The sequence below is a fragment of the Pelmatolapia mariae genome, linkage group LG14 (assembly GCF_036321145.2).
Source record: "Pelmatolapia mariae isolate MD_Pm_ZW linkage group LG14, Pm_UMD_F_2, whole genome shotgun sequence".
NCBI classification, from domain to species: domain Eukaryota; kingdom Metazoa; phylum Chordata; class Actinopteri; order Cichliformes; family Cichlidae; genus Pelmatolapia; species Pelmatolapia mariae.
Window position 1 is genome coordinate 2055188 of NC_086239.1, and position 22540 is coordinate 2077727.

Genomic DNA, 22540 nt, shown 5'->3' on the forward strand with positions numbered 1-22540 from the left:
TGAAGTCTGTGCGTTTGAAGTCTGTGCGTTTGAAGTCTGTGCGTTTGAAGTCTGTGCGTTTGAAGTCTGTGCGTTTGAAGTCTGTGCGTTTGAAGTCTGTGCGTTTGAAGTCTGTGCGTTTGAAGTCTGTGCGTTTGAAGTCTGTGCGTTTGAAGTCTGTGCGTTTGAAGTCTGTGCGTTTGAAGTCTGTGCGTTTGAAGTCTGTGCGTTTGAAGTCTGTGCGTTTGAAGTCTGTGCGTTTGAAGTCTGTGCGTTTGAAGTCTGTGCGTTTGAAGTCTGTGCGTTTGAAGTCTGTGCGTTTGAAGTCTGTGCGTTTGAAGTCTGTGCGTTTGAAGTCTGTGCGTTTGAAGTCTGTGCGTTTGAAGTCTGTGCGTTTGAAGTCTGTGCGTTTGAAGTCTGTGCGTTTGAAGTCTGTGCGTTTGAAGTCTGTGCGTTTGAAGTCTGTGCGTTTGAAGTCTGTGCGTTTGAAGTCTGTGCGTTTGAAGTCTGTGCGTTTGAAGTCTGTGCGTTTGAAGTCTGTGCGTTTGAAGTCTGTGCGTTTGAAGTCTGTGCGTTTGAAGTCTGTGCGTTTGAAGTCTGTGCGTTTGAAGTCTGTGCGTTTGAAGTCTGTGCGTTTGAAGTCTGTGCGTTTGAAGTCTGTGCGTTTGAAGTCTGTGCGTTTGAAGTCTGTGCGTTTGAAGTCTGTGCGTTTGAAGTCTGTGCGTTTGAAGTCTGTGCGTTTGAAGTCTGTGCTTTGAAGTCTGTGCGTTTGAAGTCTGTGCGTTTGAAGTCTGTGCGTTTGAAGTCTGTGCGTTTGAAGTCTGTGCGTTTGAAGTCTGTGCGTTTGAAGTCTGTGCGTTTGAAGTCTGTGCGTTTGAAGTCTGTGCGTTTGAAGTCTGTGCGTTTGAAGTCTGTGCGTTTGAAGTCTGTGCGTTTGAAGTCTGTGCGTTTGAAGTCTGTGCGTTTGAAGTCTGTGCGTTTGAAGTCTGTGCGTTTGAAGTCTGTGCGTTTGAAGTCTGTGCGTTTGAAGTCTGTGCGTTTGAAGTCTGTGCGTTTGAAGTCTGTGCGTTTGAAGTCTGTGCGTTTGAAGTCTGTGCGTTTGAAGTCTGTGCGTTTGAAGTCTGTGCGTTTGAAGTCTGTGCGTTTGAAGTCTGTGCGTTTGAAGTCTGTGCGTTTGAAGTCTGTGCGTTTGAAGTCTGTGCGTTTGAAGTCTGTGCGTTTGAAGTCTGTGCGTTTGAAGTCTGTGCGTTTGAAGTCTGTGCGTTTGAAGTCTGTGCGTTTGAAGTCTGTGCGTTTGAAGTCTGTGCGTTTGAAGTCTGTGCGTTTGAAGTCTGTGCGTTTGAAGTCTGTGCGTTTGAAGTCTGTGCGTTTGAAGTCTGTGCGTTTGAAGTCTGTGCGTTTGAAGTCTGTGCGTTTGAAGTCTGTGCGTTTGAAGTCTGTGCGTTTGAAGTCTGTGCGTTTGAAGTCTGTGCGTTTGAAGTCTGTGCGTTTGAAGTCTGTGCGTTTGAAGTCTGTGCGTTTGAAGTCTGTGCGTTTGAAGTCTGTGCGTTTGAAGTCTGTGCGTTTGAAGTCTGTGCGTTTGAAGTCTGTGCGTTTGAAGTCTGTGCGTTTGAAGTCTGTGCGTTTGAAGTCTGTGCGTTTGAAGTCTGTGCGTTTGAAGTCTGTGCGTTTGAAGTCTGTGCGTTTGAAGTCTGTGCGTTTGAAGTCTGTGCGTTTGAAGTCTGTGCGTTTGAAGTCTGTGCGTTTGAAGTCTGTGCGTTTGAAGTCTGTGCGTTTGAAGTCTGTGCGTTTGAAGTCTGTGCGTTTGAAGTCTGTGCGTTTGAAGTCTGTGCGTTTGAAGTCTGTGCGTTTGAAGTCTGTGCGTTTGAAGTCTGTGCGTTTGAAGTCTGTGCGTTTGAAGTCTGTGCGTTTGAAGTCTGTGCGTTTGAAGTCTGTGCGTTTGAAGTCTGTGCGTTTGAAGTCTGTGCGTTTGAAGTCTGTGCGTTTGAAGTCTGTGCGTTTGAAGTCTGTGCGTTTGAAGTCTGTGCGTTTGAAGTCTGTGCGTTTGAAGTCTGTGCGTTTGAAGTCTGTGCGTTTGAAGTCTGTGCGTTTGAAGTCTGTGCGTTTGAAGTCTGTGCGTTTGAAGTCTGTGCGTTTGAAGTCTGTGCGTTTGAAGTCTGTGCGTTTGAAGTCTGTGCGTTTGAAGTCTGTGCGTTTGAAGTCTGTGCGTTTGAAGTCTGTGCGTTTGAAGTCTGTGCGTTTGAAGTCTGTGCGTTTGAAGTCTGTGCGTTTGAAGTCTGTGCGTTTGAAGTCTGTGCGTTTGAAGTCTGTGCGTTTGAAGTCTGTGCGTTTGAAGTCTGTGCGTTTGAAGTCTGTGCGTTTGAAGTCTGTGCGTTTGAAGTCTGTGCGTTTGAAGTCTGTGCGTTTGAAGTCTGTGCGTTTGAAGTCTGTGCGTTTGAAGTCTGTGCGTTTGAAGTCTGTGCGTTTGAAGTCTGTGCGTTTGAAGTCTGTGCGTTTGAAGTCTGTGCGTTTGAAGTCTGTGCGTTTGAAGTCTGTGCGTTTGAAGTCTGTGCGTTTGAAGTCTGTGCGTTTGAAGTCTGTGCGTTTGAAGTCTGTGCGTTTGAAGTCTGTGCGTTTGAAGTCTGTGCGTTTGAAGTCTGTGCGTTTGAAGTCTGTGCGTTTGAAGTCTGTGCGTTTGAAGTCTGTGCGTTTGAAGTCTGTGCGTTTGAAGTCTGTGCGTTTGAAGTCTGTGCGTTTGAAGTCTGTGCGTTTGAAGTCTGTGCGTTTGAAGTCTGTGCGTTTGAAGTCTGTGCGTTTGAAGTCTGTGCGTTTGAAGTCTGTGCGTTTGAAGTCTGTGCGTTTGAAGTCTGTGCGTTTGAAGTCTGTGCGTTTGAAGTCTGTGCGTTTGAAGTCTGTGCGTTTGAAGTCTGTGCGTTTGAAGTCTGTGCGTTTGAAGTCTGTGCGTTTGAAGTCTGTGCGTTTGAAGTCTGTGCGTTTGAAGTCTGTGCGTTTGAAGTCTGTGCGTTTGAAGTCTGTGCGTTTGAAGTCTGTGCGTTTGAAGTCTGTGCGTTTGAAGTCTGTGCGTTTGAAGTCTGTGCGTTTGAAGTCTGTGCGTTTGAAGTCTGTGCGTTTGAAGTCTGTGCGTTTGAAGTCTGTGCGTTTGAAGTCTGTGCGTTTGAAGTCTGTGCGTTTGAAGTCTGTGCGTTTGAAGTCTGTGCGTTTGAAGTCTGTGCGTTTGAAGTCTGTGCGTTTGAAGTCTGTGCGTTTGAAGTCTGTGCGTTTGAAGTCTGTGCGTTTGAAGTCTGTGCGTTTGAAGTCTGTGCGTTTGAAGTCTGTGCGTTTGAAGTCTGTGCGTTTGAAGTCTGTGCGTTTGAAGTCTGTGCGTTTGAAGTCTGTGCGTTTGAAGTCTGTGCGTTTGAAGTCTGTGCGTTTGAAGTCTGTGCGTTTGAAGTCTGTGCGTTTGAAGTCTGTGCGTTTGAAGTCTGTGCGTTTGAAGTCTGTGCGTTTGAAGTCTGTGCGTTTGAAGTCTGTGCGTTTGAAGTCTGTGCGTTTGAAGTCTGTGCGTTTGAAGTCTGTGCGTTTGAAGTCTGTGCGTTTGAAGTCTGTGCGTTTGAAGTCTGTGCGTTTGAAGTCTGTGCGTTTGAAGTCTGTGCGTTTGAAGTCTGTGCGTTTGAAGTCTGTGCGTTTGAAGTCTGTGCGTTTGAAGTCTGTGCGTTTGAAGTCTGTGCGTTTGAAGTCTGTGCGTTTGAAGTCTGTGCGTTTGAAGTCTGTGCGTTTGAAGTCTGTGCGTTTGAAGTCTGTGCGTTTGAAGTCTGTGCGTTTGAAGTCTGTGCGTTTGAAGTCTGTGCGTTTGAAGTCTGTGCGTTTGAAGTCTGTGCGTTTGAAGTCTGTGCGTTTGAAGTCTGTGCGTTTGAAGTCTGTGCGTTTGAAGTCTGTGCGTTTGAAGTCTGTGCGTTTGAAGTCTGTGCGTTTGAAGTCTGTGCGTTTGAAGTCTGTGCGTTTGAAGTCTGTGCGTTTGAAGTCTGTGCGTTTGAAGTCTGTGCGTTTGAAGTCTGTGCGTTTGAAGTCTGTGCGTTTGAAGTCTGTGCGTTTGAAGTCTGTGCGTTTGAAGTCTGTGCGTTTGAAGTCTGTGCGTTTGAAGTCTGTGCGTTTGAAGTCTGTGCGTTTGAAGTCTGTGCGTTTGAAGTCTGTGCTTTGAAGTCTGTGCGTTTGAAGTCTGTGCGTTTGAAGTCTGTGCGTTTGAAGTCTGTGCGTTTGAAGTCTGTGCGTTTGAAGTCTGTGCGTTTGAAGTCTGTGCGTTTGAAGTCTGTGCGTTTGAAGTCTGTGCGTTTGAAGTCTGTGCGTTTGAAGTCTGTGCGTTTGAAGTCTGTGCGTTTGAAGTCTGTGCGTTTGAAGTCTGTGCGTTTGAAGTCTGTGCGTTTGAAGTCTGTGCGTTTGAAGTCTGTGCGTTTGAAGTCTGTGCGTTTGAAGTCTGTGCGTTTGAAGTCTGTGCGTTTGAAGTCTGTGCGTTTGAAGTCTGTGCGTTTGAAGTCTGTGCGTTTGAAGTCTGTGCGTTTGAAGTCTGTGCGTTTGAAGTCTGTGCGTTTGAAGTCTGTGCGTTTGAAGTCTGTGCGTTTGAAGTCTGTGCGTTTGAAGTCTGTGCGTTTGAAGTCTGTGCGTTTGAAGTCTGTGCGTTTGAAGTCTGTGCGTTTGAAGTCTGTGCGTTTGAAGTCTGTGCGTTTGAAGTCTGTGCGTTTGAAGTCTGTGCGTTTGAAGTCTGTGCGTTTGAAGTCTGTGCGTTTGAAGTCTGTGCGTTTGAAGTCTGTGCGTTTGAAGTCTGTGCGTTTGAAGTCTGTGCGTTTGAAGTCTGTGCGTTTGAAGTCTGTGCGTTTGAAGTCTGTGCGTTTGAAGTCTGTGCGTTTGAAGTCTGTGCGTTTGAAGTCTGTGCGTTTGAAGTCTGTGCGTTTGAAGTCTGTGCGTTTGAAGTCTGTGCGTTTGAAGTCTGTGCGTTTGAAGTCTGTGCGTTTGAAGTCTGTGCGTTTGAAGTCTGTGCGTTTGAAGTCTGTGCGTTTGAAGTCTGTGCGTTTGAAGTCTGTGCGTTTGAAGTCTGTGCGTTTGAAGTCTGTGCGTTTGAAGTCTGTGCGTTTGAAGTCTGTGCGTTTGAAGTCTGTGCGTTTGAAGTCTGTGCGTTTGAAGTCTGTGCGTTTGAAGTCTGTGCGTTTGAAGTCTGTGCGTTTGAAGTCTGTGCGTTTGAAGTCTGTGCGTTTGAAGTCTGTGCGTTTGAAGTCTGTGCGTTTGAAGTCTGTGCGTTTGAAGTCTGTGCGTTTGAAGTCTGTGCGTTTGAAGTCTGTGCGTTTGAAGTCTGTGCGTTTGAAGTCTGTGCGTTTGAAGTCTGTGCGTTTGAAGTCTGTGCGTTTGAAGTCTGTGCGTTTGAAGTCTGTGCGTTTGAAGTCTGTGCGTTTGAAGTCTGTGCGTTTGAAGTCTGTGCGTTTGAAGTCTGTGCGTTTGAAGTCTGTGCGTTTGAAGTCTGTGCGTTTGAAGTCTGTGCGTTTGAAGTCTGTGCGTTTGAAGTCTGTGCGTTTGAAGTCTGTGCGTTTGAAGTCTGTGCGTTTGAAGTCTGTGCGTTTGAAGTCTGTGCGTTTGAAGTCTGTGCGTTTGAAGTCTGTGCGTTTGAAGTCTGTGCGTTTGAAGTCTGTGCGTTTGAAGTCTGTGCGTTTGAAGTCTGTGCGTTTGAAGTCTGTGCGTTTGAAGTCTGTGCGTTTGAAGTCTGTGCGTTTGAAGTCTGTGCGTTTGAAGTCTGTGCGTTTGAAGTCTGTGCGTTTGAAGTCTGTGCGTTTGAAGTCTGTGCGTTTGAAGTCTGTGCGTTTGAAGTCTGTGCGTTTGAAGTCTGTGCGTTTGAAGTCTGTGCGTTTGAAGTCTGTGCGTTTGAAGTCTGTGCGTTTGAAGTCTGTGCGTTTGAAGTCTGTGCGTTTGAAGTCTGTGCGTTTGAAGTCTGTGCGTTTGAAGTCTGTGCGTTTGAAGTCTGTGCGTTTGAAGTCTGTGCGTTTGAAGTCTGTGCGTTTGAAGTCTGTGCGTTTGAAGTCTGTGCGTTTGAAGTCTGTGCGTTTGAAGTCTGTGCGTTTGAAGTCTGTGCGTTTGAAGTCTGTGCGTTTGAAGTCTGTGCGTTTGAAGTCTGTGCGTTTGAAGTCTGTGCGTTTGAAGTCTGTGCGTTTGAAGTCTGTGCGTTTGAAGTCTGTGCGTTTGAAGTCTGTGCGTTTGAAGTCTGTGCGTTTGAAGTCTGTGCGTTTGAAGTCTGTGCGTTTGAAGTCTGTGCGTTTGAAGTCTGTGCGTTTGAAGTCTGTGCGTTTGAAGTCTGTGCGTTTGAAGTCTGTGCGTTTGAAGTCTGTGCGTTTGAAGTCTGTGCGTTTGAAGTCTGTGCGTTTGAAGTCTGTGCGTTTGAAGTCTGTGCGTTTGAAGTCTGTGCGTTTGAAGTCTGTGCGTTTGAAGTCTGTGCGTTTGAAGTCTGTGCGTTTGAAGTCTGTGCGTTTGAAGTCTGTGCGTTTGAAGTCTGTGCGTTTGAAGTCTGTGCGTTTGAAGTCTGTGCGTTTGAAGTCTGTGCGTTTGAAGTCTGTGCGTTTGAAGTCTGTGCGTTTGAAGTCTGTGCGTTTGAAGTCTGTGCGTTTGAAGTCTGTGCGTTTGAAGTCTGTGCGTTTGAAGTCTGTGCGTTTGAAGTCTGTGCGTTTGAAGTCTGTGCGTTTGAAGTCTGTGCGTTTGAAGTCTGTGCGTTTGAAGTCTGTGCGTTTGAAGTCTGTGCGTTTGAAGTCTGTGCGTTTGAAGTCTGTGCGTTTGAAGTCTGTGCGTTTGAAGTCTGTGCGTTTGAAGTCTGTGCGTTTGAAGTCTGTGCGTTTGAAGTCTGTGCGTTTGAAGTCTGTGCGTTTGAAGTCTGTGCGTTTGAAGTCTGTGCGTTTGAAGTCTGTGCGTTTGAAGTCTGTGCGTTTGAAGTCTGTGCGTTTGAAGTCTGTGCGTTTGAAGTCTGTGCGTTTGAAGTCTGTGCGTTTGAAGTCTGTGCGTTTGAAGTCTGTGCGTTTGAAGTCTGTGCGTTTGAAGTCTGTGCGTTTGAAGTCTGTGCGTTTGAAGTCTGTGCGTTTGAAGTCTGTGCGTTTGAAGTCTGTGCGTTTGAAGTCTGTGCGTTTGAAGTCTGTGCGTTTGAAGTCTGTGCGTTTGAAGTCTGTGCGTTTGAAGTCTGTGCGTTTGAAGTCTGTGCGTTTGAAGTCTGTGCGTTTGAAGTCTGTGCGTTTGAAGTCTGTGCGTTTGAAGTCTGTGCGTTTGAAGTCTGTGCGTTTGAAGTCTGTGCGTTTGAAGTCTGTGCGTTTGAAGTCTGTGCGTTTGAAGTCTGTGCGTTTGAAGTCTGTGCGTTTGAAGTCTGTGCGTTTGAAGTCTGTGCGTTTGAAGTCTGTGCGTTTGAAGTCTGTGCGTTTGAAGTCTGTGCGTTTGAAGTCTGTGCGTTTGAAGTCTGTGCGTTTGAAGTCTGTGCGTTTGAAGTCTGTGCGTTTGAAGTCTGTGCGTTTGAAGTCTGTGCGTTTGAAGTCTGTGCGTTTGAAGTCTGTGCGTTTGAAGTCTGTGCGTTTGAAGTCTGTGCGTTTGAAGTCTGTGCGTTTGAAGTCTGTGCGTTTGAAGTCTGTGCGTTTGAAGTCTGTGCGTTTGAAGTCTGTGCGTTTGAAGTCTGTGCGTTTGAAGTCTGTGCGTTTGAAGTCTGTGCGTTTGAAGTCTGTGCGTTTGAAGTCTGTGCGTTTGAAGTCTGTGCGTTTGAAGTCTGTGCGTTTGAAGTCTGTGCGTTTGAAGTCTGTGCGTTTGAAGTCTGTGCGTTTGAAGTCTGTGCGTTTGAAGTCTGTGCGTTTGAAGTCTGTGCGTTTGAAGTCTGTGCGTTTGAAGTCTGTGCGTTTGAAGTCTGTGCGTTTGAAGTCTGTGCGTTTGAAGTCTGTGCGTTTGAAGTCTGTGCGTTTGAAGTCTGTGCGTTTGAAGTCTGTGCGTTTGAAGTCTGTGCGTTTGAAGTCTGTGCGTTTGAAGTCTGTGCGTTTGAAGTCTGTGCGTTTGAAGTCTGTGCGTTTGAAGTCTGTGCGTTTGAAGTCTGTGCGTTTGAAGTCTGTGCGTTTGAAGTCTGTGCGTTTGAAGTCTGTGCGTTTGAAGTCTGTGCGTTTGAAGTCTGTGCGTTTGAAGTCTGTGCGTTTGAAGTCTGTGCGTTTGAAGTCTGTGCGTTTGAAGTCTGTGCGTTTGAAGTCTGTGCGTTTGAAGTCTGTGCGTTTGAAGTCTGTGCGTTTGAAGTCTGTGCGTTTGAAGTCTGTGCGTTTGAAGTCTGTGCGTTTGAAGTCTGTGCGTTTGAAGTCTGTGCGTTTGAAGTCTGTGCGTTTGAAGTCTGTGCGTTTGAAGTCTGTGCGTTTGAAGTCTGTGCGTTTGAAGTCTGTGCGTTTGAAGTCTGTGCGTTTGAAGTCTGTGCGTTTGAAGTCTGTGCGTTTGAAGTCTGTGCGTTTGAAGTCTGTGCGTTTGAAGTCTGTGCGTTTGAAGTCTGTGCGTTTGAAGTCTGTGCGTTTGAAGTCTGTGCGTTTGAAGTCTGTGCGTTTGAAGTCTGTGCGTTTGAAGTCTGTGCGTTTGAAGTCTGTGCGTTTGAAGTCTGTGCGTTTGAAGTCTGTGCGTTTGAAGTCTGTGCGTTTGAAGTCTGTGCGTTTGAAGTCTGTGCGTTTGAAGTCTGTGCGTTTGAAGTCTGTGCGTTTGAAGTCTGTGCGTTTGAAGTCTGTGCGTTTGAAGTCTGTGCGTTTGAAGTCTGTGCGTTTGAAGTCTGTGCGTTTGAAGTCTGTGCGTTTGAAGTCTGTGCGTTTGAAGTCTGTGCGTTTGAAGTCTGTGCGTTTGAAGTCTGTGCGTTTGAAGTCTGTGCGTTTGAAGTCTGTGCGTTTGAAGTCTGTGCGTTTGAAGTCTGTGCGTTTGAAGTCTGTGCGTTTGAAGTCTGTGCGTTTGAAGTCTGTGCGTTTGAAGTCTGTGCGTTTGAAGTCTGTGCGTTTGAAGTCTGTGCGTTTGAAGTCTGTGCGTTTGAAGTCTGTGCGTTTGAAGTCTGTGCGTTTGAAGTCTGTGCGTTTGAAGTCTGTGCGTTTGAAGTCTGTGCGTTTGAAGTCTGTGCGTTTGAAGTCTGTGCGTTTGAAGTCTGTGCGTTTGAAGTCTGTGCGTTTGAAGTCTGTGCGTTTGAAGTCTGTGCGTTTGAAGTCTGTGCGTTTGAAGTCTGTGCGTTTGAAGTCTGTGCGTTTGAAGTCTGTGCGTTTGAAGTCTGTGCGTTTGAAGTCTGTGCGTTTGAAGTCTGTGCGTTTGAAGTCTGTGCGTTTGAAGTCTGTGCGTTTGAAGTCTGTGCGTTTGAAGTCTGTGCGTTTGAAGTCTGTGCGTTTGAAGTCTGTGCGTTTGAAGTCTGTGCGTTTGAAGTCTGTGCGTTTGAAGTCTGTGCGTTTGAAGTCTGTGCGTTTGAAGTCTGTGCGTTTGAAGTCTGTGCGTTTGAAGTCTGTGCGTTTGAAGTCTGTGCGTTTGAAGTCTGTGCGTTTGAAGTCTGTGCGTTTGAAGTCTGTGCGTTTGAAGTCTGTGCGTTTGAAGTCTGTGCGTTTGAAGTCTGTGCGTTTGAAGTCTGTGCGTTTGAAGTCTGTGCGTTTGAAGTCTGTGCGTTTGAAGTCTGTGCGTTTGAAGTCTGTGCGTTTGAAGTCTGTGCGTTTGAAGTCTGTGCGTTTGAAGTCTGTGCGTTTGAAGTCTGTGCGTTTGAAGTCTGTGCGTTTGAAGTCTGTGCGTTTGAAGTCTGTGCGTTTGAAGTCTGTGCGTTTGAAGTCTGTGCGTTTGAAGTCTGTGCGTTTGAAGTCTGTGCGTTTGAAGTCTGTGCGTTTGAAGTCTGTGCGTTTGAAGTCTGTGCGTTTGAAGTCTGTGCGTTTGAAGTCTGTGCGTTTGAAGTCTGTGCGTTTGAAGTCTGTGCGTTTGAAGTCTGTGCGTTTGAAGTCTGTGCGTTTGAAGTCTGTGCGTTTGAAGTCTGTGCGTTTGAAGTCTGTGCGTTTGAAGTCTGTGCGTTTGAAGTCTGTGCGTTTGAAGTCTGTGCGTTTGAAGTCTGTGCGTTTGAAGTCTGTGCGTTTGAAGTCTGTGCGTTTGAAGTCTGTGCGTTTGAAGTCTGTGCGTTTGAAGTCTGTGCGTTTGAAGTCTGTGCGTTTGAAGTCTGTGCGTTTGAAGTCTGTGCGTTTGAAGTCTGTGCGTTTGAAGTCTGTGCGTTTGAAGTCTGTGCGTTTGAAGTCTGTGCGTTTGAAGTCTGTGCGTTTGAAGTCTGTGCGTTTGAAGTCTGTGCGTTTGAAGTCTGTGCGTTTGAAGTCTGTGCGTTTGAAGTCTGTGCGTTTGAAGTCTGTGCGTTTGAAGTCTGTGCGTTTGAAGTCTGTGCGTTTGAAGTCTGTGCGTTTGAAGTCTGTGCGTTTGAAGTCTGTGCGTTTGAAGTCTGTGCGTTTGAAGTCTGTGCGTTTGAAGTCTGTGCGTTTGAAGTCTGTGCGTTTGAAGTCTGTGCGTTTGAAGTCTGTGCGTTTGAAGTCTGTGCGTTTGAAGTCTGTGCGTTTGAAGTCTGTGCGTTTGAAGTCTGTGCGTTTGAAGTCTGTGCGTTTGAAGTCTGTGCGTTTGAAGTCTGTGCGTTTGAAGTCTGTGCGTTTGAAGTCTGTGCGTTTGAAGTCTGTGCGTTTGAAGTCTGTGCGTTTGAAGTCTGTGCGTTTGAAGTCTGTGCGTTTGAAGTCTGTGCGTTTGAAGTCTGTGCGTTTGAAGTCTGTGCGTTTGAAGTCTGTGCGTTTGAAGTCTGTGCGTTTGAAGTCTGTGCGTTTGAAGTCTGTGCGTTTGAAGTCTGTGCGTTTGAAGTCTGTGCGTTTGAAGTCTGTGCGTTTGAAGTCTGTGCGTTTGAAGTCTGTGCGTTTGAAGTCTGTGCGTTTGAAGTCTGTGCGTTTGAAGTCTGTGCGTTTGAAGTCTGTGCGTTTGAAGTCTGTGCGTTTGAAGTCTGTGCGTTTGAAGTCTGTGCGTTTGAAGTCTGTGCGTTTGAAGTCTGTGCGTTTGAAGTCTGTGCGTTTGAAGTCTGTGCGTTTGAAGTCTGTGCGTTTGAAGTCTGTGCGTTTGAAGTCTGTGCGTTTGAAGTCTGTGCGTTTGAAGTCTGTGCGTTTGAAGTCTGTGCGTTTGAAGTCTGTGCGTTTGAAGTCTGTGCGTTTGAAGTCTGTGCGTTTGAAGTCTGTGCGTTTGAAGTCTGTGCGTTTGAAGTCTGTGCGTTTGAAGTCTGTGCGTTTGAAGTCTGTGCGTTTGAAGTCTGTGCGTTTGAAGTCTGTGCGTTTGAAGTCTGTGCGTTTGAAGTCTGTGCGTTTGAAGTCTGTGCGTTTGAAGTCTGTGCGTTTGAAGTCTGTGCGTTTGAAGTCTGTGCGTTTGAAGTCTGTGCGTTTGAAGTCTGTGCGTTTGAAGTCTGTGCGTTTGAAGTCTGTGCGTTTGAAGTCTGTGCGTTTGAAGTCTGTGCGTTTGAAGTCTGTGCGTTTGAAGTCTGTGCGTTTGAAGTCTGTGCGTTTGAAGTCTGTGCGTTTGAAGTCTGTGCGTTTGAAGTCTGTGCGTTTGAAGTCTGTGCGTTTGAAGTCTGTGCGTTTGAAGTCTGTGCGTTTGAAGTCTGTGCGTTTGAAGTCTGTGCGTTTGAAGTCTGTGCGTTTGAAGTCTGTGCGTTTGAAGTCTGTGCGTTTGAAGTCTGTGCGTTTGAAGTCTGTGCGTTTGAAGTCTGTGCGTTTGAAGTCTGTGCGTTTGAAGTCTGTGCGTTTGAAGTCTGTGCGTTTGAAGTCTGTGCGTTTGAAGTCTGTGCGTTTGAAGTCTGTGCGTTTGAAGTCTGTGCGTTTGAAGTCTGTGCGTTTGAAGTCTGTGCGTTTGAAGTCTGTGCGTTTGAAGTCTGTGCGTTTGAAGTCTGTGCGTTTGAAGTCTGTGCGTTTGAAGTCTGTGCGTTTGAAGTCTGTGCGTTTGAAGTCTGTGCGTTTGAAGTCTGTGCGTTTGAAGTCTGTGCGTTTGAAGTCTGTGCGTTTGAAGTCTGTGCGTTTGAAGTCTGTGCGTTTGAAGTCTGTGCGTTTGAAGTCTGTGCGTTTGAAGTCTGTGCGTTTGAAGTCTGTGCGTTTGAAGTCTGTGCGTTTGAAGTCTGTGCGTTTGAAGTCTGTGCGTTTGAAGTCTGTGCGTTTGAAGTCTGTGCGTTTGAAGTCTGTGCGTTTGAAGTCTGTGCGTTTGAAGTCTGTGCGTTTGAAGTCTGTGCGTTTGAAGTCTGTGCGTTTGAAGTCTGTGCGTTTGAAGTCTGTGCGTTTGAAGTCTGTGCGTTTGAAGTCTGTGCGTTTGAAGTCTGTGCGTTTGAAGTCTGTGCGTTTGAAGTCTGTGCGTTTGAAGTCTGTGCGTTTGAAGTCTGTGCGTTTGAAGTCTGTGCGTTTGAAGTCTGTGCGTTTGAAGTCTGTGCGTTTGAAGTCTGTGCGTTTGAAGTCTGTGCGTTTGAAGTCTGTGCGTTTGAAGTCTGTGCGTTTGAAGTCTGTGCGTTTGAAGTCTGTGCGTTTGAAGTCTGTGCGTTTGAAGTCTGTGCGTTTGAAGTCTGTGCGTTTGAAGTCTGTGCGTTTGAAGTCTGTGCGTTTGAAGTCTGTGCGTTTGAAGTCTGTGCGTTTGAAGTCTGTGCGTTTGAAGTCTGTGCGTTTGAAGTCTGTGCGTTTGAAGTCTGTGCGTTTGAAGTCTGTGCGTTTGAAGTCTGTGCGTTTGAAGTCTGTGCGTTTGAAGTCTGTGCGTTTGAAGTCTGTGCGTTTGAAGTCTGTGCGTTTGAAGTCTGTGCGTTTGAAGTCTGTGCGTTTGAAGTCTGTGCGTTTGAAGTCTGTGCGTTTGAAGTCTGTGCGTTTGAAGTCTGTGCGTTTGAAGTCTGTGCGTTTGAAGTCTGTGCGTTTGAAGTCTGTGCGTTTGAAGTCTGTGCGTTTGAAGTCTGTGCGTTTGAAGTCTGTGCGTTTGAAGTCTGTGCGTTTGAAGTCTGTGCGTTTGAAGTCTGTGCGTTTGAAGTCTGTGCGTTTGAAGTCTGTGCGTTTGAAGTCTGTGCGTTTGAAGTCTGTGCGTTTGAAGTCTGTGCGTTTGAAGTCTGTGCGTTTGAAGTCTGTGCGTTTGAAGTCTGTGCGTTTGAAGTCTGTGCGTTTGAAGTCTGTGCGTTTGAAGTCTGTGCGTTTGAAGTCTGTGCGTTTGAAGTCTGTGCGTTTGAAGTCTGTGCGTTTGAAGTCTGTGCGTTTGAAGTCTGTGCGTTTGAAGTCTGTGCGTTTGAAGTCTGTGCGTTTGAAGTCTGTGCGTTTGAAGTCTGTGCGTTTGAAGTCTGTGCGTTTGAAGTCTGTGCGTTTGAAGTCTGTGCGTTTGAAGTCTGTGCGTTTGAAGTCTGTGCGTTTGAAGTCTGTGCGTTTGAAGTCTGTGCGTTTGAAGTCTGTGCGTTTGAAGTCTGTGCGTTTGAAGTCTGTGCGTTTGAAGTCTGTGCGTTTGAAGTCTGTGCGTTTGAAGTCTGTGCGTTTGAAGTCTGTGCGTTTGAAGTCTGTGCGTTTGAAGTCTGTGCGTTTGAAGTCTGTGCGTTTGAAGTCTGTGCGTTTGAAGTCTGTGCGTTTGAAGTCTGTGCGTTTGAAGTCTGTGCGTTTGAAGTCTGTGCGTTTGAAGTCTGTGCGTTTGAAGTCTGTGCGTTTGAAGTCTGTGCGTTTGAAGTCTGTGCGTTTGAAGTCTGTGCGTTTGAAGTCTGTGCGTTTGAAGTCTGTGCGTTTGAAGTCTGTGCGTTTGAAGTCTGTGCGTTTGAAGTCTGTGCGTTTGAAGTCTGTGCGTTTGAAGTCTGTGCGTTTGAAGTCTGTGCGTTTGAAGTCTGTGCGTTTGAAGTCTGTGCGTTTGAAGTCTGTGCGTTTGAAGTCTGTGCGTTTGAAGTCTGTGCGTTTGAAGTCTGTGCGTTTGAAGTCTGTGCGTTTGAAGTCTGTGCGTTTGAAGTCTGTGCGTTTGAAGTCTGTGCGTTTGAAGTCTGTGCGTTTGAAGTCTGTGCGTTTGAAGTCTGTGCATCAGGAAGATCTGCATTCGATTTCATGGGCTGAAATAAATAGGCAGAAACATTACTGCTAAACAACCAAAAAAAAGTCTAAAAAGCCTTAAAATTACTAAAAAGGCAAGGAAATGTGGAACACTGTAATTAGTGAATATTAATAAAGTGTAACTGTGCTTTGTTTCTCACCTTGGTAACTAAGTGCTCTGTAGCCAGAAGGACAGGTGTGATTTCTGTGAAAGTCAAATTAAATGTGAATAGGTTTTGATAGTTATTGTATACAACAAGTGTAAACAGTTTTATTTGTATTTTTTTCCCTTTCTGAGAAGGCAGAATAATAAGAAAAGGCTAAAGTACGTCACAATATAATTCATTAAGTTACATATTTTCATTACCAAATTACGAAAGCATAGAGAAAGAAAAATAGATCACGTTATAACGTGAAAAGTTTATTGTTCTAACATTATACTTTTCATGTTTGTATAATATACTATCACGTTATTACAATATACAAAATTATCACGTTCGCGAACGTGATAATTTTGTACTAACATGATGGTATATTGTTAGAACGATAAACTTTTCACGTTATAACGTGATATACTTCTATTTTTCTTTTGCCTGGGTGGCAGCTCTAGGCTTCCGTGTCAAATAAGCGAGAATAAAGTAATATATGAGAAAAGGCACCTGCTAGCTTGATGATGGAGGCTTCATAGACCGGCCACCCGCCTATAGGCTCCTTGTCGCCACTCCACCAAATAATGGTCCGTTTCCTCCATGCCGGGTAATTATTCATCCTTTAAAATCTCGTATATGTTCAGTTGGCAGAATTTTCTAGAATCTAACGCCACAACGCATTGTGGGAGCGCAGCACCATCTTGGGAGGCCACGAATCAAAACAAGATTGCTACGAACCATTCTGAAAAGTAGCTCAAAAGAAAAATGACGGTATAGAGACAGATTGTGTCCAGATGCAAAGAGACGGTACTTTATTGTTGAAATGTGGACCCGTATGAAATACAGCCGTGGAGTAGAAACCCTGAAGACCAAACCGCTATTGACTTAGCATGATCTACTCTCGTACCTTGTCTGTGGAGTCAGCACATACACAGCGCACCAATTTCGCAATTATAAATCTCTGGAGGCGCACATCCAATCCACCAAGGACTGGGTACAAGATTTGGCTATTTTTAAGCCTCCACGTTGTGAGTACGCCGTCATTCAAGCAAAGGTAAGTCAGTTTGAGTACTGCGAGTAAAATGCGTTTGATTCCCCCCGAACATTCAGATTAGTGCAAGCATAAATTCATTCATGAGGGGAAATTACAGTGAGAACATGTGGAGGCTCCGTTAGAGGGATAACATAGTGAGTTCAGTGCACTGATGTGACATTGTCCTGAAGGATTTAGTTATTCTTTATGGTTAAATAAATTGCCCTAATTAACTCATATTTATTATAAATAATCCTAATTACACATCTTGCTTCCTTGTTTGTGTCCTGTGTCACTAAAAATACATTGTTTTAGTTTTATACATTGATTAATGACCTGCAGAATCTCCTTATCATATTAGGTGTCCATAATTATCACTTAAAGTCAAACATTATGTTTTCTCCCTCTTGAAAGTGATTACATCCCTGCATTACATACTTTAGATTCAATTTTTGCTGATTGCCGGTTTCTAAAAAAAGAAACAGGCAGATTTAGAATATAACATGCAGCGTTCTATAGATGGATACATAAAAACACTTTCTTACATTTATGATAAATGGATTTGAAAGTAGATAAAACACATTTGTGTCGGCCTTGGCTTATTAAAGTTCTTGTCTTTAAATGAATTTTGTGTGTTTCAGGTACTGCACTCTTAAAGACTGAATGAACCAGCATTGCAGCCACAGGTCATAGTGAGCATCACAGGGAAGGTTGAAGCCGCCCACTGAACCTGTATGGCCGGAGTAGATCATTATATAGAATCACAAACATGATTTTATCTGCACCGATGTCACTGCTCTTCAGTTTAATGTAGAAGCAACAGTGAGGATCTGTGGCACAAGGACTTTTACAGATGAACCTGCATACTGGGTTCTGCCTGGTAATATGACCAAGATACAGCCAGTGGTTGGCCATAAGATAGACTTCTCTTCTTCAGCTGCCCAAAACATAAACAGACCATTCGTTGTGACAGGTAAAAGAAGCCGTCCTCAAGAAAGAAAAATTCCACCTGCTACTGTGGAGGAGTTGGATCAACTGATGGGAAAATATTTCTCCAAGCATAGTTCTGTTCTGAATAACCCATAATGTTTTATCTAGGGGTCTAGATTTATGCCTGTAGTGTACTGCCATGTAAATAATTTGCATTTACTGAATATGCACTTACTAAGTACCACTGTTCAAAAGTTGAATAAAGAAACAAATAAATGTTTGCCTTTTTTTAATTAAAAGCACTTTGTAGAACATCAAATCAGTTACAATGTAGAATCAATGTATAGTTTACAAATGACAAAATGTTCACACAAAATCATGACAGCATTTAAATAATATCACCCACTACTAGCATTCTGTAATTTACTGTCTCTTTTGAAAACTTATCACTACATAAACAGCACAAGACTTAAGAGTATTTAACAGGAGCATTTTTCCCTGGTTTTACTACCACACTGGGGCACATGTTCACCAAAACGCAGCAAACCTTCACCATCTTATCCAGGAGGGTCACCTCTTCACCCTCACATGGAAGAAGTAATCTGATTGGCATGGTGGTATGTAGCATGTAGTTTGAAGCAGGGATTTTGTAGTGTCCCATGTGTAGTGTTGGAACCCAGTCAGGTTTGTTTCTTTCATTTCATAGGCTGGTTTGCTGCAATAATGCCAAATAATTAGCAACTCTATAAATAGAAGGTAGTTCTACGTTTATTCTAAGTTTGTTCTATGACCTCAGGGCGGATTGAAAATAAAACTAACAGGCTATAAAGAGTAATATGAACTTATTTAGAACTTACCAGAATGAAAATACTGGAGCACATCAACAGATATCTGGGGATGGTAGAGAACTGAATATCAGCTCGTCTCACAGCTGCTATCCAGGCTAGACGCCTTCTTTTGGTAACATCCAACACATAAGCTCCCTCATGATGCTTCCAGGTGAGGAAACAATGAAAAGAGAGCCTGTTTTCAAGCTTATTCCTTTGCCGGTAGTGCAATCTAACATTACAACCGACCACACAGCAAGCATTTGTTTGGCCTGCTAATATGGCGCCTCGACCAAAAAGCCTGGCTACGCCCCATCCCGTAAGATCACGCTCCAGAGCCCTATTAACGTACGGATCTAGAAAGAAGACGCTGCATTTTTAACTCTGAGGGAGATGCAGAATGAGCCTATTTCCAAAAAAAAAGTGGAGTGTGTTCCTTTAAGTACTATATTGTCAAAAACTAAAGTGTACATAGCAGTTGTTGTATCTTGTTTACTGTATCACTGACAGATAATTTCAAAGTCAATGAACGCTACATTATAGTGAGATATTGTGTAATGTGAAATACTGTAAGCAAATGAATAAACAACCTAATCCTTGCTAGACCTTTGACTGTTTTGTTTGAATCCAACTGTTTTTTTGCAGATGTACATAAAACATGTTGTTACTACTAAAAATGTATTTAGTGCAATAATAAAGGATACTTTGATATACATTAGGGCTGTTCGATATAACGATATATATCGGATGACGATATAAAAACATCTATCGTTTCATTTTACGCTATCGTTTGTTTCGTGGTGTCGCAAAATAAACTGTTTACGGCAATATTTTTTTTCTCATCGTTTTGATGGTCACTGTAGTGGCTATATTAATTTCTTAAAGTTCTCTCTTTCTCTTATATTTTATATGACCACACTACAGACGGACAAGCGCCTGTTTTTAATGGGTCGCCGTTAGCAACAACGACGGTAAAACCATCGCATGTCCGCTTGTTTATTTTCCACATAAACCTTTCACAATAAAGCTCAAGATCCTGTTGAGACTTTTCAAAATAAACGGAATCACGTGAAAAAGTATGCAGAGTATTTACGGATGAGAAGCAAAAAAAAAAAAAAAAAAAAGGAGCCGTCTGGTGCTAAAAAATAAACCTTAGACTCAAACGTTAGAACAGGCTTTTCCCCGCAGCACGCTGTGTAATAAATACTCAAAGAAAACGGCGGCCGTTACAACTTATGTCTAAAAATATGTAGTTTCATATATCGGTTAAAACACTCGACTCCAGGTACATGACGCCCAGCTGGAAACACTTCACCTACCCGAGATTCACAGAATTTACAGAAAACAATAAATTTTTTGGGATTTATATCGTTATCGGGACGATAGATGTTTTATATCGGGATATTTTGGTTTGAAACAAATATATTTTCAATTTCAAAAATATTTTTTTGAGCATCACAAATACAACATAGTTACCATATATTTGAAATATATTTTGGCCAGGAAAAATGTATTTTTTTACCGTATGGGGTACCAAGGACAAAAAAACAATAAGACGTAGAGTCTGACGTGGCGTGGCCTGGGAAACGTGGCTAGGGCGAGGGAACGGGGCCTGAGATGCAGAGTGGAGCTGAACAGGGAACAGTAAGAGTGCGAGTTAGGGAGGTAGTGGAGATAGCGCTGAAGTGGTAAGTAGTAAGTATAGCAATTCTTACTTGCAGTAGGGGACACAGAGTGTTGAGAGGGGAGTGACGAGAATCCAGGGGGGCTGAGTGGCTTGGCAAGGCTGACCTGAGATCTGGGTTCTTCAGATGGAGTGTGATGGCAGGAGGGCAGGCAGGTGAGCCACAGAGTGATTTTTAAAATGATTGCTTGGTATCCTGAGTCCAGAGGTAGAGCGTGAGCCAAGATGAATCCAGTAACTGCAGCACAAGAAAGTCGTGTTAACAAGATAAATCAGAGAGAACTTGAAGCATAAGGGCCTGTTACCAACAGGGGTTGATGAGGAACTGGCGGTGAATGCACATCAACCTGTGGCTTAAATCCCACTGGCTTGATTGCCTGCCATTGGCTCCAGGTGTGCAGGAGCTGGAGGAGGTGGCCCTGCCCAGGGGCGGATCCCAGGTAGGTTCAGGAGCCTTATGGAAATTCCAGCCACCCACCGCAGACCATGACATCCAGACTGGCAGGAGATTTGGACCTGTGCCTCGGCTACGTTCACTCTGCAGGTCTTAATGCTCAATTCCAATTTTTTGATCAAATCCGATTTTTTTGTCTGCTTGTTCACACTACAAATAAAATGTGACAGCAAACGCGCTCTAGTGTGAACGCTCAAAGCGGCCCGCATGCGCAAAAGAAGACGTCACACACAACGCGCTCTGTTTAGACCCAGAGCAAACAATATTGTTTGACTGATGGCCCTTAATATAAAGACTTCGGACTTTACGTTTCCCAATTTTTGCTTTAAGTTATTTTGTTATTTACATAATAATGTAAATAACCTAATAATGATCCTTATTGCTGTTTTAGAGAGGAGCGGTGCTTCAAAGGATAGTTGCAGATTTCTGTCAGAATCTGCAGATTATACAGTACAAATAAAATGTTCACGTTTCTCCAACGCTGTCTTCCCAACAGTTTCACTGGATGGCCAGGAAGCGTTCACGATGTCTTCTCCGGCGCTGATAATTGGCGTCTGTCTGGTGTCAGTGACGTAAAAGACGGATTTAATGCGACTTGACCGTTCAAACAGCAGTCGCTTTCTAAAACATCAGATATGTATCGGATTCAGGACCACATACGAAAGTGACCCAGATCGGATTTGAAAATATCGGATTTGTGCCGTTCACACTGTCATACCATGATCGGATATGGGTCACATAGGGTCAAAAAAATCGGATTTGATGCGCTTTCGCCTGCAGTGTGAACGTAGCCTAAGATATCTGTCTGTAATCGGGCTAAATGGATTCAGTTAAAAATTGTTCATCGGGTATACATCACACCCTCTTTAAAAAGTAAAACAGATCTAAACTCCTCCCCTTATGCTCGAAGTTTAATGCTGAGGACGGTGACTTTATGCATTGTTTTAGGTCATGTGTGAAAATACAACAGTTCTGGTCTGATGTTGCAAAGGTGCTTTCAGTTATTTTCAACTCTGTTGTTCCTGTGGACCCTCTGTGTCTTACACTGGGAGTAATGAACAATCTGGTTATCAAAGGCAAGCACAATAGACTGTTCCAGCTGTTATTCTTTGCGGCCAGGAAGAGTGTCCTGCTCCTCTGGGGCAGGCCAGCAATCCCAACTAAGAAATCCTGACATAACATTGTATGGACTGTATTCCCAATGAATATATAACTTGTATGCTCAACTCCACCTTGGACTCTTTCCACAGAACCTGGGACCCATATCTGAAATATGTTGGACCTGTACTGTCATCCTCCTTGTTGCGGGGCTTTCCCAAACTGAATTAATTTGCCTGACTGTTGGTCTTACTGTGATTTGTTTTGAGGGGTTGTGGTTTACCTCAACTGCCTTGTGTGTGCCTCAGAATCTTGTATTTCCTGACCTAAGTTCTGTCCTGGTTCTTGTGTTCGTTTTCTTTTGTCATTGTCTGTTTCTATGAAAAAAATCCTAATAAAAATATTTTAAAAAATGACCCAGGACCATGACAGTTACATTGTGTTCATTTAATAAACATTGTTATAAAACGTTTCTTCCTCCTCCAGTCTGGGTTACTGTACTTGGGTTCAGTTCAAGTTACTGGCCTCCGGCCCCTTTTTGACAAAGGGAGTCTGAAGATTGTGATCACCCTTTGGCCTGAATTCTTGAAAACAGAGACAACCAGCTAGTTTGCCAGGCAAGGACACAATGACCTGAATAAGCAGGTAAACCAGGGCAGCCCCACAGTCTCATTGGAGTGAATTCAAGGGGCACAGCCACTGGAGTTTAACTGCCGTGGTGACCTCTCCTTCATCTCCAGACTCTGTCATCTCTGCTAGCTCTGTAGACCCTTGAAGTGTTTCTTACACTACCCGATTAGATCCTCATTTGAGGTCAGCAGCACTCCATCCACACCAGACGCGGACAGAAATCCGCCTAGTGTGAGCTGCCTGATGGTTTGGAAGAGGAGAAATCGGGGTGGCACCATCAACTATGAAATAAGCTCCTCCCACCACACGCATCATTGTCATCGCTATCACTGCCACTGGACCAGAATAGAGCATCGTGAAAGCATGAACAGGATCTATGATGGAATACAGTGGTGCTGGTTTTAGTCGCAGTATTTCTATTCTTCTTCTCCCCAATATTTTGGACTTGAATACTGTAGCTTATACTCCACAGCATTCATTTACTTATAATTTTACAGATTTAAAACTATAGGTGTACTGCTGTATGTTGATGTATTATTGCATCTGTAAGTGTATCAGCAGTTAAAATAATATCTAGCTACAGCATTAAAGTGACTCATGAATCAATCGATAAAATCATGTTTGTGATTCTATATAATGATCTACTAATACTGGGTACTCTATGTGCATTTAAAAACTGAATGATACATTACTTAAATAGAGTTGTAAGTTTTTACTAAATAATTTTTTTTATTACTTTTATGACAGTTAGTACAAAACTATTTTCAGACTCTTGTTGAGTGACAGGTTTCACATGTTACATCTTTATGGGGGTACAGAGGACACATAAGCCTGGAAACTGTGACCAGTGTTTTCTACAAGGATTTAGAGAAAATATTTAATGTATATGTTGTTTTATGAGGAGAATTTGACAGATTACATACATGTGTGGATTTTTACTCTTCCTTCTAAACTTCATTTAGTGTCCAAAGTAACACACAGTAACAATGACTGCTTGCATAGCTTGCTCTTATCAAAAATGAGCTAATCTCTCAGTATTCGCTTCTTTTTAGGGGAAGCCTTAGTCATTTTCCTGGTGCGTCCTTTGTATGACAGTGTTGAAAACAAATCTTAACTGCAGAGTGTGGAAATGCAACTTCTCACCTGAAATTGACTCAGTACATAAAGTTTTCATTCACTTTGTAAACACAGGTTTTCAAAATGTCTCTTTGCAAGTCGCCTTTTTTTCTGTTGTGTTTAAATCTCGTCACTGTTGGGAGTGAAGCAACACGTCTGAAGGGCCCCGTCGTCCCTGTTTGACACCAGGTGTGTTCAGGGCATGTCCCAGGTAGAGAGTGCTGTGAAAAGGTATTTGACCCTTTCTTTCTTTCTTTCTTTTTGCACATTTGTCACACTCACATTTAAGATCATCAAACAAATTTTAATATTAGGCAAAGATAACCTGAGTAAATACAAAATGCACTTTTTAGATAATAATTTCATGATTTTAAGACTATCCATTGTTGCTGTACTTGTCACATCTTTGAAGACTCTGAAAAATTCACATCCTTGACTTTCACTCAGTAGATACGGCGGCATCCGCTGTATCTCTACATTACACATAGGCTGTACAGTTTCCATTGCATCCAGTAGTCGTCCTCTGTGGATGGAGTCTTAGTTAGGGAGAGCGTATCTGAGATTAAAGATTTGGACTTTTGTTGCACCACTTCATGATGCTTTT